The sequence below is a fragment of the Hetaerina americana genome, unplaced genomic scaffold (genome assembly GCF_022747635.1).
Source record: "Hetaerina americana unplaced genomic scaffold, ioHetAmer1.1.p SCAF_7, whole genome shotgun sequence".
In the NCBI taxonomy this organism is placed as follows: domain Eukaryota; kingdom Metazoa; phylum Arthropoda; class Insecta; order Odonata; family Calopterygidae; genus Hetaerina; species Hetaerina americana.
Genome location: NW_027287316.1, coordinates 63,689,337 through 63,704,465, shown reverse-complemented (window position 1 = coordinate 63,704,465; position 15,129 = coordinate 63,689,337). Strand labels below are relative to the sequence as shown.

Sequence of the window (15,129 nt, the reverse complement as noted above, 5' to 3'; positions counted from 1 at the left end):
CTAGTAGTGGCCCTAGTGGAAAGTAGCGGACCTTCGGACAAAGGACGAACATCGTAAGGTCGAAATGTTAAAGACCTCATTTTACTTTTCGTTAATCAAATCGGGGGTAACCTAGATTTTTACTGTTTTGATTTTCGTGTAATCGTTTAAAAAAATAAAAAAAGACTTAAAATAAATTTCTGTCATAGCAACATTGGGGTTTGTGTTACCCAGCATAAATTGGTAACGGTTGAAAAGTGTTTTACATATCTCTTATGATTTTATATTATTTTTTACATGCTTTCCTTTTTTTAAAATGTTATAGATGATTTGGCAATTACGATGGCATATCTATTATTAGTAATTTCTCGTAAACTGGCTTCCCCCACCACATCACTTCACATAAATCACGAAATTTTCTATGGGAATTCGCGTCATTACCTAAAACCATGCAAAATTCAAACAAACATCTTCCATAAATCATGCTCGTGCCTGATGAAATACACTTCAGTATTTATTGACAATATGCCTTTACTGTGCGGGTACTGTTTATCCACTCACAATTTCTTTTCGAGACATCACCCCACTGAAATGTTAGAAGTATTTCAATGCAGCACTTTCAGAGTGTAAAAATCATTCGCCTTGACCGGTATCCAGGCCAAGGCGAATGAATTTTATACTCTGAAATCATTGCATTGAAATGCATATTAGCGGATCACTCTGTTAAAAGTTTCTGTTGCGGCATCTCCCGCAGTTTCTTGGAATTTTGAAGTACTATTTGTAGGAGTTATACTTTTCTGCCGGAAAACCTGTAAAAGCTTGGGAAATGCATAACGAAAGGAGCCTTAGTAACCGTTGCCCTCACTGAAAGTGTGTGTCGGCCCTTGGGTATGACGACAGCGAAACTGATCGACACCACCGACGTGTTCCAGGGCTCGATGTCAACTGCATCCATGCTACCATCGGCGGACATTTGTATTAAAACGCTTGGAAAAGTCAGTTTGGGTTTATTTTCGGCTAGAAGCCTGTGAAATGCTCTCGCGCCTCGGGCCACGGCGGGCATGCGATGGTGGAGTCCGGCGCGCCGGGTCTCCTCTCATCCCCCGCCGCACCCCCGTCCGACCCGCCGCCGCCACCAACGCCCCTCCTCCGCCACCAACGCCCCTCCTCCGCTTCCCCGTCCCCCCACTCCGAGCCGGCCACACTCCCTATCCCCCCCCTCGCCCTCGGACCTCCCGCCACCTCACTCAAACATTCGCACCCCGTGAATAAATAAACGTCGTTAGCTGGCAGGAAATGTTTTAGAGGAGTCGGGGAGCGAGGTGTGGAGGGGACGCGAAAAAGGGGGAGAAGAGGAAGGATGAGGCGGTGGGTGGGTGGGTGGGGTTCGCGGTGCATAGAAACGTCGATGTTTTCCGCCTCCTCCCGCCATGTGCCCTCTCCCCGCGGTGCACCCGGGGATCGGCTTCGATTTCTCTATCGAATCGGTCGAGTGTCGTGTCGATTAATAGCTTGCCTCGGTCGGTGCCCGAGGAGTAGAATTACTCTTATTTTAAGGGCAATGTCAGTTACACTAGAGAGGGCAATCTCCGCATGACCTCATGCAGCACGTCACCAGGTCACTGGGTGAAATAAATTTAATTCAAATCCATAATTCGGAAATTAAAGTGGCTCTTTGTCAGCTCTCCCCCCCCCCCCCCCCCCAATTGATGAAAAGGAATGACTTTAAAAAAACCTTGTGATTATCTTCCACCACGTGGTCCTCTTAAAGGTATCTCTCTAATTTATGCCTTTCAGGGTTTAAAGAACGTTTTCCGGCAACCTGATGTATCCCGAACGTTGCCGCTTTACCCCTATTTCGTTCCCCGTCGAAGCCAGGAAATTTCTCCGTCTTTGGGTTTATCGCTGGTTAGGCCTCGTTTAGAATAATGCTGCTAGTACGAATATGGGATCCTCATGAATTTGGGTTGATTGCAGAATTGGTTCGCGTGCGGCCTAGAGGAGCTAGTTTAGTAGAAAAGTTGTTCTGATAAACTCAGAAGCGTATCAAAAATATTAGAGGAGCTAGGCTAGGGATCACTAACGGAGCAAAGGTTAAATTACGCTCTTGCATAAATTGGAAGAGCGTCTTTTTGGCAGTGATGTTGAAAATGTGTTATTACCCCAATCGTGCTAATGTAGGAGAGATCATGGCAATTAAATTAGAGTTATTAGGTGTAGAACAGAAAGATTTAAGATGTAATTTTTTCCACGAACTGTAGGGTATCATAATAACATAGTCCGACCGCGGTCGGGTCATGTTCGGGTAAAAATTAGTCTGTTGTGTATTCACTCCTTGCCACTCACCCTAGCGGTGGCTTGCAGGGTTCTACAAATACTAAAAATCAATCTCTAAGTCGAAAGAACTTCACGTAGCCGAGGAAAAGCGGCAACTGTCGTGCCAGCTAGAATGCCCCGCCTACCCTGATGTGTGAATAGCAGCAAACACCGTTGGCCTTAGTACTGGGTGAACTTCACCATCACCCATCAAACCGACCTTCGGGTTGATAACTGCGTTTATTGTATTTTTTTATATGTGATGTTTCCGTTGTTTCTGGTTTGAAAAATAGTCTGCCTCCGCGTGAATCGGAATTTATATAAAAAAAGTGTACACATGTCGCTAAATAAATAAAATCGGTAATTGCCGTAGCAACGGTAACGATTCTGGACAGGTTAACTCGCCGTATCAATCTTAGGAGTCGTTTTTCCTCGTTTCCGCCGCCGCCCTGTCCTGAAAATGGCAACGTTTTACTTACCGAGAGTTTTTTTTTCTAAACGGGAGTCCCTAAAGCGATGTTAAATCGAGAAGGCAGTGAACTCCGATGTCGAAGTAATGCTTCTTCGGATGCTTTCCTATTTAAAGAAACTGGCGATACTCATGCCTGTCTCTTTATAAATCTCTTACGGGTGATTGTACGAAGCGACTCGCTCGATACTTGGAGGTAGAGCCGTGCCGTGGTTGGAAAGAGTGTTATGCCGATCGGGCGAAATGTTTATCCATGGAGGCATGTCGCCATTGGACAGAATCGGAACTCGCCCAGGCAATTAGCGTGAAATCCTCCACTCCTTCGTCGGTGGAAGAGTTTCTTCGTACCGATTACCTAGTAGTTCCCATTCGGAGGCATGTTCGCAACGCGTCTTTCAACGCCTCCACTTGTGGTGGGCACACATTGGAGTAAAGGAGCCCCGAATATGATTGTAGATGACTGATTTGATTTTTCCGAATCGCGCGTCACATTACACCGAGTGACAATTTTGAACGAGGACCATTTTAATGGACCATTCAAGAATGCCTGCCATAAAACAGTTGCCTCAACTTGATGTCCTCTGTTGATGTGCCATTAGGTTAGAAAACAACGTTACTTTGTGATCTATCTGGATTAACTCAGAATGTAAGAGCTCTGAAAAGTCAAATGACTACGGTTGCGTTCCGAAGTGGGATTATGGCTGGGGGATGGTTGTAAAATCTATGTTCTAAGAAATGAAACGGTAAATAATATGGGAATGTAACACGCGGGAAAAGTTGCACTTTCAAGTATACATTTTTATTGAGGTAGGTGACCACATGTATTGGTGATGCACATCCACTCCCGTTTTTTTTCTTTCAAAATTGGACGTTCACAGGGTGCTGAAATATTAAAATCATTTGCGGAAGGACCAGATTAATGGTAAAAATCATTCACTCGCAAAGCATAAGGTCTGGGGTTCGGTTTCTTTCTCGGTCCAAGTTAGTCTATTCTGGGGCTGTCCTCATCGTAATCAGATGGTTATGATACAAACAAAAATTAACATTGGGCTTCCATCATCAGGGCTCGACGTATTAATGATTCAGAGTGGAGGAATAAAAGGCGGGGTGTGTGGTGGTAAAGGCAACTGGGACTACCAGTTTGTAGAAAGTCGGCCGGGTTTTTTTTTTTTTACCTCCTGCGAATTCTTTGATTTTCACTGCCGCATTTGTTCATCTGGCACCAATGACCGCTCTGGTAAAACACCCGTCGCAGCCCAAATAGGGCTCTCTCTCTCCCTTTGCTGTAGGCGTGGCTAAGAAGAAAAGAGGTTTTAAGGGTTTCCTGTCTCGCGATTGTACTTCATTACTATTCGTCGCATAACGCATTGCATAAGCACTGACCCGAAGCCCTACATGCCTTACTTCCTTCGGAAATGACCTTTTACCCTTCCCCCTAACTTTTTGAATTCATTATTACTTACTCATTATTGCTTCTTTAATCCCCACCTGACAACTGGGTGGGGGGTAAAAAAATATATACCCCCCGAGTTCCCGAGGGCGTAGGTTCGCGCTTATGCCCATACACGACTCGCCTTGCTCCCAAGAGTCGTCCGCAGGTCTCAATGCAAACTACCTACCGTGGATGTTGAATCCACGAGGTATGCGCGCTTTGGAATGAGGGCAAGTTGCAACGATATTCGAACACGTTTGCATTGGCGCTATTAAACGGTGGATTCATGTGTGTGTGGGGGGAGGGGGAGGTTGTCAAAGCTTCAGTAGCTCTGGTATTACTTCTCAGAATAATAACCAAATGTAATTAAAATGAGAGGTCAACTTTGTGGGTGTGGGTTGGTAATCACGGGCCGGAAATTGCAAGTGGGAGCCGGTTCACGTGTTTAACGTAACCGCTTCAAGGCGCACGTGCGGGGAGGTAAGCAAAACGACCGGAGTTTGTTGCGGGAGGGGGGATATTCTGACGACGATGCAATGGGTCCTGCAAATGGGGCATCAAATTAGGATGGCAATTTGAGTAAATGAGCATTTGTTATCATATGAATGCGTCATCATCGAACTGACGCTTTTCTGGGAAACGCTTGAAGTCCTCATTATTTCGTTGTAACTATTCGGTGTCCATCGTTAGGGATGGTAATCTATGTCATCTCAAACTCTTTTCATGAATGCATGTCTGAGATATGATTAAAGACGGTTCAGATTTGATCATTATCTGCCGTTGTTATTCAGCATCCGTTTTGGTTGCGTTTATTGTTTCTATTGCGTAGCTTATGCAATGTTGCTCACCCGAGGGCAAGTCAATGAATAAGACTCAAACGTTACCAAGGCAAACGCTGGAGCATCATTGTGAACGCTAGGAACATCCACCGTGATTTTCCCCCACCGTGATCAGCCACCAGTGATTTTCATCTGTTGTGTTCGGGCCCCTAAAAAATCGCTTGGGTGAACGATGTTTGGAAAATGACGATGATGCGTGGCCTTAGAGTTTTGCCCATTGACTGCGACAGCAAACAGAAGACGTCTTTGCTGCCGGCTATCAGGGACTTCTAAAGAGATGGCACAAGTGTCTGAATGTACAGCGTGAACATATAGGGAAATGAAATTAATTTAAGGAAGTTATTTTGATTATTATTGCGTTCATCCAATTTTTTGCGAGTCATTTATTGACTTAACCTCGTAGTTTTCATACAAGTAGTGTGAGTTATGTACTTAGGTGTTGCAAATACCGAAGAAAACCGTAGTGAATCAAGGGTGTAAAATCAATTCGTAATATTAACCAAAATCTGAAGCTCGGAACTTTCAGGTGCTCGGGTGCAGTTTTGTTCCCAAATCGAGAATAATTCCGAGGGTTCATATCATTCTGGGTTACCTCGTATATATCCCCAGTATCCGGAATATAAATATAATTGTGAAAAATCATTGCAAGAAGGCATTAAATGTGCCAGGAATTGGGGAAACTAGGATGGAAGCCCCTCATTTAGGAAGAGAGCATATTAGGGTAAAGCAATTTTGGGAAAATAGCATTTTGGTTTACTTACCACTCCAAAGAATTTATTAGATCTGCATATTTTGGTACCCTCGCTGCATTCCCACGACCACCATGATAAAACAACATGAGAAATTGGCTCGTATGATTGTCGGATGCACGTAAATACTCGCTCTTCCTCACAGCATTCGCCATCACGGCAAGGTGATCCATCCGGCAGGTACTATCATCACAACCATTATGCTAGGATCTTATTGCCATCAGACAGTCACGTCAGATTTAGATACATCTATTTAGTATTCATACCCTCCCACACTCTATTGGGATTGTTTGCTCCAAATGGCGTCTATATAAAAAGTACTTCTGAATTTTCCAATCGTTCGATGCGGATTTAACGTCGGATATACCTTGTGCTGTGGAAATAACAACATGGTTTCCCGAAAATTATGTACATGAAGTGCTCATTCTGGCCTATGATTTTTCCGCTAACATATTTTCCGTGGAACTAATTATTACGGCGAACGGTTTGACGATGTCGTTTTTTCCTTTTAATCACCGTCACCAGCCACTACTGAAGTCGTCTCGGCTCTTTCATCATTGATAATGTTGTCATTCCATTACGCGTATTCATGGAAATTAAATGGCCAACACCCTTAGTATGACGGTGCAACGCGTTTAGGCCAACCTAGAGGTAGTGTATTAATTAGGTGTTATTACGTTAGTTGTCAATGCAGTGAAATATCAGTTCATCAGCAACAGAGTATCGTCAAAAAGATTGAAGCATCCATACCTGGGGGTGGCCTCGGATATCGCATCTCATGGTTTATAAGTTAGGACTGCAAATGTTAAAGGTTCCGTACATAATGGGGATAAATGTTGCTATTTTTATGGTTCTTAGTAAATTCTCGTTCATAGGTTTTCTCGTTGTCTATTTGTAAAACTCTATGGTTTTACGAGTAGGTACTGCTGCCTATTTTAACGGTTTCCTATCCTGACTTTGTTGCAACAAACCGAATGTTTACCTCCCCAGGAAGAAAGCTGGTGGGCCCATTGTATCGGTCGCGTAAAGTGAATAAAATTTGTGTTGTGCAATACTGGGCTTTATAAAAATTGGAACTGAGCTCAGTTTTGGTTTAGTATTTTTTCTATATAGTTTTCCATGAAAAATTATGTTTACATAATCATGATTCGATTACGATCACGGTTTTTGAGTGAATTTCTTTTCCCGTTTCGTAACCCTTCTCTGGCACTCCTCTCCTCTCCCTTACCCTTTCCAACTAATGCTTGCACCCCCTGCCACGCACCATTTTTTTGTGGATAGCGGGGTACTTATATTGTTTTAAATCTTTGATGAGATAGGAGAAGGCCAGTAAGCAGAACTAGTTGGCACACCCGGGGATTCTACTTTTACCTTTGTTCACGTAGAATTCATTGTTAAGTCGTCCCTGATTGTCACCGTTGTTGATTTTGATTCACGTGTAGCTGTCATAAACCTGAGTACTGATTGGCTTCCATTTTTATCGCATCGATAACATCATGGAAGCTTTAATGCTTTGTAAGGTAATTTCGGACAAACGTGGAAACATTCTCTCGGGCGCCGTGGTAATGTTTCCGTTAGAAACTATTTATTGGTGCAACTGTTTTTACGTCTCATGTCGGTAAGTGTAGCGAAACGGAATCCTCTATTTTCGGTCAATTTGCCCGAAATGAAGCCGTACGGTTTGTGTCAGTTCTGGTTAACAGCCCTATTTGAAAGGGATGCATACGTGTGTGTATTTGCTTAAGTCGATATACTTTGCTTATCAAGCTCGCAAGTGCGTTAATTGCTACGCACTGTTTCTGTAGTCCTTTCATGATGTTGATTCATATCCTCCATTCCGAATTCTCGTCACACGAGTCGTCTAAGAGGTGAAACGAAAACAAGTCTTGGTTCCGCCAAGGGCGTCGTCGTCCCTTACCGCTTCTCATCGCAGTCTTATGAGAACCCATTACAATTGTGGAAGAGGCTCATAGGACGAAATACTATATTCCTTCCTCATTGTGTGTGTATGGCTCCTCTAGAAAAGTTGACTCATTCGCCAATGGGATTTTGGTGAAGGCGGGGATATTTATTAAGCCATGATCGTAGATACGTTTAGCTCTGTGATCCCCAATCGACCGCTGTGATGTCTCTTTTTATTTCAGCCAGCAAACCCTGCCCACACTGTTGCCGTCAGTCGGGAAAGTTTTCTCATTTTAAAACCATTTCCGCGATGGCAGGTACGACGTCCAAAATTGTATGCTTATAGGGGACATAAGGTAGGATTGTACTGGTAATCGCTTTTCATTCAATAAATTGTTTTGCTCTTCGCGGCTCGTGGACCAGTGGTTAAGCTGAGACTTCACCCTGGGGGTGGGTTTCTAAAAAATGGAAACTGGATAATTAAAATCAAAGAGATTAACATTTATTATGCTTTTGGTCGTAATTGAGTCAATTCAGAGACAATTGTCCTTCGAACGAAATGGTGGAAAGAATATACCTGTAGGTGATAATGTTGAAGATCCACGGCGGAGACCCTCTGTTAACCAATTAGCTTTTGTACTTTATTGGCTGTTTGATGAGAAGCAAACAATGCAGCATTTAACTAAAATAAAACCTAGGATAGATAAGGTGGCTGCACGATGGGCCAATTGCTAATGGCTGGCTCCGCAGTAGTAGTGTGTTATCGTATTAATTTTTTAAATTTAATTCATAAAACATCGCAAATAAAGAAAAAATTCAGAATAGAATGTGGGAGAGTTACACTGATGACATTACTTTTTCACCGATTATTGGGTGAGATTGTCTCATAGTCAATCCCAAGGAGAGATTGTGTTAATCCACACAATTTAAAAAAATGTGATGGTAAAAAGAGCGAATTCATGGAGTTCTGTGGAATTAAAGTGAGAAATGTCTTCCCTTTCAATTAGTACGGAAACACGTTTCTTTCCCACGTGCGTGAATTTGTCTGCCAGAAGTTGACGCCCGTTCATATTCCGAATAGTACCCGTAATGGTATTTCTTACACATTTTGTCCATTGCCATCTAGTGTCTTATGTTCGCCTACCTTAGACTTCTTGCTTTTTCTCCAGTTCTACTCGCTTCATCCCTTTTCCCAGTCTTCCAGCCCGAAAGAACTCCCTTGTTAGTGTATATGGTAACAAAGCCAAGCCCTAGGATCCCTGCGGCGCGATATCCTTCCTTTCCTCCCCCCACCTTCCCCCCAATTTTGTCGTTAAATATGGCAACGCCGCAACCACTACCCCGGCTGACTCTCCCACCTTCCTTTCATACCGACCATCCCTCCTTTTCCTTACTCACTCTTCTTCTGGAAAGACCTCGGAGAGGAGGCCGGTTGGGAATTTTTTATTCTTCCACATTCTTGTTTCCAAGATGTAATCACTTGATTGATGACCGATATCACTATTGGATTGGGCGGCGTGGTCCAACGCGCTGAAATTCCAGTGTTAACCGGATCGGGTGTCGAACTCGTGACGTTTAAATGGCCCAACCCCTCTGGCGAGGCCGTAGCGAATATAACTGATTTAAAGTTGCCACACTCGGCTATAGTTAGCCTAACGTAATCAATTATTGAAAGTAGTGCATGCCTGGAATATTTATTTGCTTGAGACCACCAAAATTTAAACCCTAGAGTTAATTCCACTCCTAGCTCTAAACTCCAAGCCAAGGGTAGCTCTTTTTAGGGTTTGTCAGAGTTGGAAGTAACAAGTTGCCTCTTAGTCAATTTGTCATAAATTTCTTACAATTTCGGGTACCGTTTGTTTTCACTGCAATTGGTTTCTTAGACTTCTTAGCATTCCAAAAGTTGCTCACAGTGGTAAAACAGAAAAAAGTGTAATTGTTCTTAAAAACGAATGAATTAGCAGCCGAGCAATACGTAAGTGGCCAATTAAAGACTTTCGGAAAGCCACCCAGCGTTCTTCATAACCATGAAATGCTGACAACAATTTTAATTTATCAACATTTTCGCCTGCAGAATGAATATTCGGCGGACAATTTATGCGTATGCGGGATAAACTTCGAGCAAGTAGATACGCAATCGCGCCTTCGGATTCGCTCCGGCAATTTACAACTTTCTCCTATTTAAATACTCATTTTAAGCTGCCATAAATTATTTATTCCGTTTCGGGAAATAGCTGCGGGTAGGGAAGCATGCGCCATCCCGTTCCTCTCCGACGCTGGCACGTTTTCTTTCTTCCGGCATACTTCGGGTCAACTTTTCCCTCCGTCGACTTTCTTCTCCTCCGTGTCACTCGTATCGCCCGTGCGCCTCTGCTTTTCTTTGCTCCCTCGTGTCCTAATCCTCCCCGCTTCTATCCCCTCCCCTGTAGTTTTCTCGAAGAGAGACCATTGTCAGTTAACCTGCTTCCCATCAATTCTCATTATCCACCATGCTCAGCAGTGACTGCTCTCGCATGGGCGAATTAGTGGAATTCTTATGCCCAAGGCAATTCCACTGCTCTACCTTGTGGGACACAAATTTATTTGTCTTAAACTCACCTCGCTAAGCCAAACTGAGTCTGCTTCGTGCTTCTAAGTGTTAAACGTTAACGGTGTGCGATGGACCATTTCAATGTTTGGAATTGTCATTAACGTTACACCGCAGATCATTTTAAGCGTATTGGAAATTTCGCCGAAAAGTAATGCTTCAAATTACAGCAAAACGAATTGTTGGCGTAAAAAAATTCACTTCCACCCACCGTGTGGAAGTATTCGTTTTCACGAAATATCATTCCCCCGATATTTTGTGGGATCGGGATGGTGCAGCGTCTGACTTAAAGGCTTCCCACTGTGAGGGCCCGGGTTCTAATCCTGGACACAACACATTTTGTCAGTGGTATCCCGATCCCTACTTTAGGTGCTTTGTGGAGAGCACTTTCAGTGAGTACGACGTCCGTCGGATTGGACGTTAAACTGCGGGCCCCTTGGCGCCTTTCGACAAGAATAGGCCGCTAATGCCGACGCCGGATTTATCTCCACCCCTTCCTCTCCCATCCATCCCTAACGACGCAAGTGACCTTAGCTCTCGGTCGCCCTCCGTAAAACTACTACCGCCACCCGATATCTTATTTGGAATCAATTTTAATATTTTTTCGAAATGTGAATGCATTGAAATTCATCATGTCTCCTAAATTAGAGGACTTTGGCGGAAATGATGGGGATACGCCGTTGCAGTTATGTTAATTGCAGTGTACTCGCGGCCAGTAGGAGGGAAACTTATAGGGTGGGCTTGCATGGGGGCTTGGGGAGGAGTATGGGACTCAGAATTCAGAATTGAGCATGGATGTGATGTTTTACTTCAGAGGTGTTTCATTTTTATCGTCGAACATAATACATAACCCCACATTCTTCGAATTCTGATTCCCAGGTCGAACACGTGGACCAATGTAGGTCAGAGACTGTCCTTGCCTTGACAACTCCACAAAATTTCGTAATATTCTAAGTACATTGCTTCACTGAAAACCCCATAACTTTCATGAAAAGAAGAAATAAAAATAATTTCTGCATATCAACTAAAAGATTTAAAAAATGTCAGTCAAATCTTTCGTCAATGTGTCGTTCTGCTTCTGTGATGTGATGTATCTACACTGTTTGATATCTAATTAGCAAACAGCAGCGAACATGAATAATGTACTATTTAAGTGCAAAAATACTCGTCATATGATGGATTTTATGCTCCTGTTTAGGGGTTTAAACTCGGATGTTTCCACGTCAGTAGCCCTAAAAATCTGTTTCGGATCGAGCAAAAACTATCCCCGTGTGTAACTCAGCCAAAATCAACGCCATCCTTCAAAATCTATTATTTTTCTCACATTCGCATTTTGTAAATGGTGGAAATTTGAAACGAGCGAAATCGCCGTCCGAGAAAATTTAAAATTTTTACGATTGGATAAAAAATTTGCCGCGCATTAATGTAAACTTTTACTACGACACGTAAACCTTATTAATGTACATTAAATGTTTCAATGCATCATTCTATAGTTATAATGTTTTGGATGCGATTCAAAAGTCCATCGTAATTTGCGCAATGCGCTTTTACCATCCTTGAGTAAAGGGAAGGACTTTTATTTCATTACATATTCCACGTGCGCCGCAACATATCTGTCCGTGTGTAAATGCGCCTGATATTCCGTCCCCCCCTGCCTTCTGACAGTACGATAAGTGGAAAAAAAGAATCATGGAGGCTTCGTGGTTAAAATAAAGAAACGTAGTCATTGGTTTATCCGCGTGATTGTCGTTAACCCACCGGTTTCGGTGATAATTAAAAGAGAAATTGTAAAAGGACAGGGTGGGAACTCGGGTGTGTCCGTACTTGCTTAGTGAGGGTCGAGAAAGGGATACGAAAGCGCTCGTATGTTAGTGGCCGCTAGGAGAGGAGGAAGGGCGTACGTACCATAGTTCTATGACATTATAAGTAATCTTGGTCAGCTAGAGTTACGGGTATGTTGGCTTATTTCAAAGTTGTCTCGGCGGCTCGCTTCGTGATTGCTCCTCAATGAGTTTTCACCAAACGGCTTAGGGTGTATAGGCTCATATTGAATTTTCTCTGTTAAGTTGGTCACGCCCGAATTGGATACTTGTTCGGGTACCCTGGATCTCATTTTCGCATTGGTAGAGTTTTCGTGATACCTCGATTTCGCGGTTGCCAAGAACTTCACCGCACTCTTTAAACACATTTCGCAAGGTAGCCATGTGTGGAAACATGACCACGATGGCTAGTGTCGGATGTAGTTCAAAATAGAAGAATCCATAGATGGTTGGCCCAGGATTGTTTTTGATAATCCGTAAATAGTTGAATTATGTGAAATATTGTGCATCCATAAATTTGCAATCTCTATTAAAGATTCCAGTGTATGCTATTTTGTATGAGTCAATGCTCAATGAAAACTTCTTCCTACCCCTTTTTACGAAGTCTAAAGATTGTTTAGGGAATTCAGCTTAGAACTTTGAAACGTATTATAAAGTGAGACACAAATATCTACGCTGAAAAGATTATATTTAGATCTAAAATAAGTATGATTGATATGTTCTTTGGTAGAAGTTTGACTTTGCTGCACTTCCTTTGCTTTTTACCTCATCAGTCTAACAAAATGAGTTGAAAATGCCCTTCAATTTGTAGTTTTTTGGGTGAAATTCACTGCTATCCTTGGTGATTTTTTTGTTTATCTCTGGGAATTTATAAATGAATTAAACATTAGTGATTTCCCCCTTAATAATCCTCCCTAGGTGAACACGGTATTGGGTGTACTAAATTTTGTGTATTGTACTGTATGAGTGATTTCCATAGATCGGAACTTTACCCCATATCATCCCGATTTTGCCCTCAGGGCAACTTCCTGTGAATGATGTGCCATCAGGGAACTCTATCTGGAGGCGGAGGTGGTGCAGGCACCCAGAGCACCACTCCCACTTCGATTGCGCCGGCACCGCCGCCCCAGTCACCCCAAGGCCAGCAGCAGGTACAAGCAACGCAAGTGCAGGTGGGTGAGAGAAAAAATAAAGGAGAAATACCTTTATCCCGCGGGGTGGAATGGATATCATTTATTGTTCGCGGTCTACGTCCCCTGAACCTGATACACTATCACCTTTAAGCATCTGACTCAGTAAAAAATGGTCCGTGCATACCATCGAAAGCTCGATAATTGATAGTTGATTTACAATGATAATCATGATGAAAGAATATAAGAAATGAATAAATTACTCATAAAACCTCAAGTGGTACTTAATTCTCTGTGTAAATTCCACCGGGTCAGTTTCTCCCCGACTTCATTTCAATGTCCGTTTCGTCCGTGGAAGCCTTGTAGTTGTTGGCTAAGCTGGTTGTCGAAACGTTTCCAGAGATGGAGAACCCGAGGGTGAAAGAAAGACCAGAGAAGAATTCTGCCTTGCATTAGTCTCTTTTTAGATATCCATCCTGATAACATTCACATTAATTTTAATAACAAACACATCGAAAATCGTGTATTATTTTGGGTGGAATATCATTTAAAAATTCTAGTTGTTACGCTGACACGTGAATCAATACGCAAGTTGATACGCTTTTTTGTACAATGTATTTTGTCAAGTAAAATAATTATTGTAAAGGCGTATTGCTCCTCCATAAAATCTGAGAACTTCTGCCATATGCTCTTTCTCACTGATCGTCTAAAAAGTGTGATTTTCATTATTGTTGGCCGCAGAAATATACTGTAGAAAAATTATTAATAATAATTCAGGATCATTTACTCTGCCAGGAAATTATTAACTATCTAGGGTGAATCCTGAATCGTGTGAAATGGTTTTTAGTATTGACATTCTCTTCAGAGGGGTGTGCAATCCCTGGAATGAGCATACCATGTAAATAGTGTTATCATTAATTAAACTCATTTAGAATTGATGGTTAGAAAAGGTAATGTTGTGTATCAAGCGAATAAAAGTGGTGCATATGAGTGATGTAACTTTTTAAGCAACTTATTTCTTAACCTGAAAAAAATCATAAATTTATATTTGGGAAGATTGGCTTGAGAGAAATATTAAATAAAGTAAGCAAAAATAATTACAAAAGTATCAGTCCCTGCAGTAACAATCATAGGATGAAATTTAGAGTTATGGCCGTTTTCATGCATCAGAAGAAATGTAGATTGTGTGCTAGAAACGAATATCAATCAATGCTCATACCAAATCTCTTGGTAATGAGAAAACATTGATTTTAAATATTGATATGTTTAAATGATTAGGGGTTAGGCTCAAAGAAAATTTATTTAACTACATATTTCACGGCCTACATTTTTGCTTCCGTTGAGAGATTTTTTAAGGAAAATTTACTTTTGAAGAAAGGAAACTGAAGAATATCTCTTGATGGCCTGATTAGAAGAAAATTCATTTATTAGAGGAGCCCAGTAAAATCAAGTTGACCATTTAAAAAACTGTAGATTTAATATATAAGCACACGAGTTTTCAAGTTGTAAATGTATTCATTGGTCACTTCTCTGTTTGATTCCCAACTTTGATTCTTTGTGATCAATTTTGTGAATGCCTCGTATCATATCTGAGAATTAGAGGTGCATATAAAGTGTCAGCGACAGAGTGGTCACCCATGTGCCAATTTCAAGAGTCAATGGCATGTCTTACCATTTATCATGTGATGAACTAGTCCTTAAGAAACCATTTACCATTGTCCAATGAGATTGTGGAGAAATGAATCCTTGAACTTTTTTACTTTTGAATCCATTAATAAAGAGATTATAAGCCATTTTGGCGTTCAACCACTCCGACAAAAGTGCTAACATGTTTCCTTTGGGTCACAACAGATGCAGCAGCAGCAGCAAGGAAGTGGGGGAGGGGGTGGTGGTAATGCCGGAGGGG

At 42.1% G+C, this 15,129-nt stretch overlaps 1 long non-coding RNA gene across 1 annotated transcript in view; it reads left to right on the top strand.

Annotated features, from left to right (window-relative positions):
* The window catches only part of LOC139696723 (uncharacterized), a 437,007-nt gene extending 423,748 nt beyond the window's left edge, over positions 1 to 13,259 (top strand). Inside the window, exon 4 of the long non-coding RNA XR_011702643.1 lies at positions 13,143 to 13,259. This is a non-coding gene — a long non-coding RNA (uncharacterized lncRNA). The remainder of the gene's footprint in view (positions 1 to 13,142) is intronic.
* Positions 13,260 to 15,129: the final 1,870 nt, after the last annotated feature.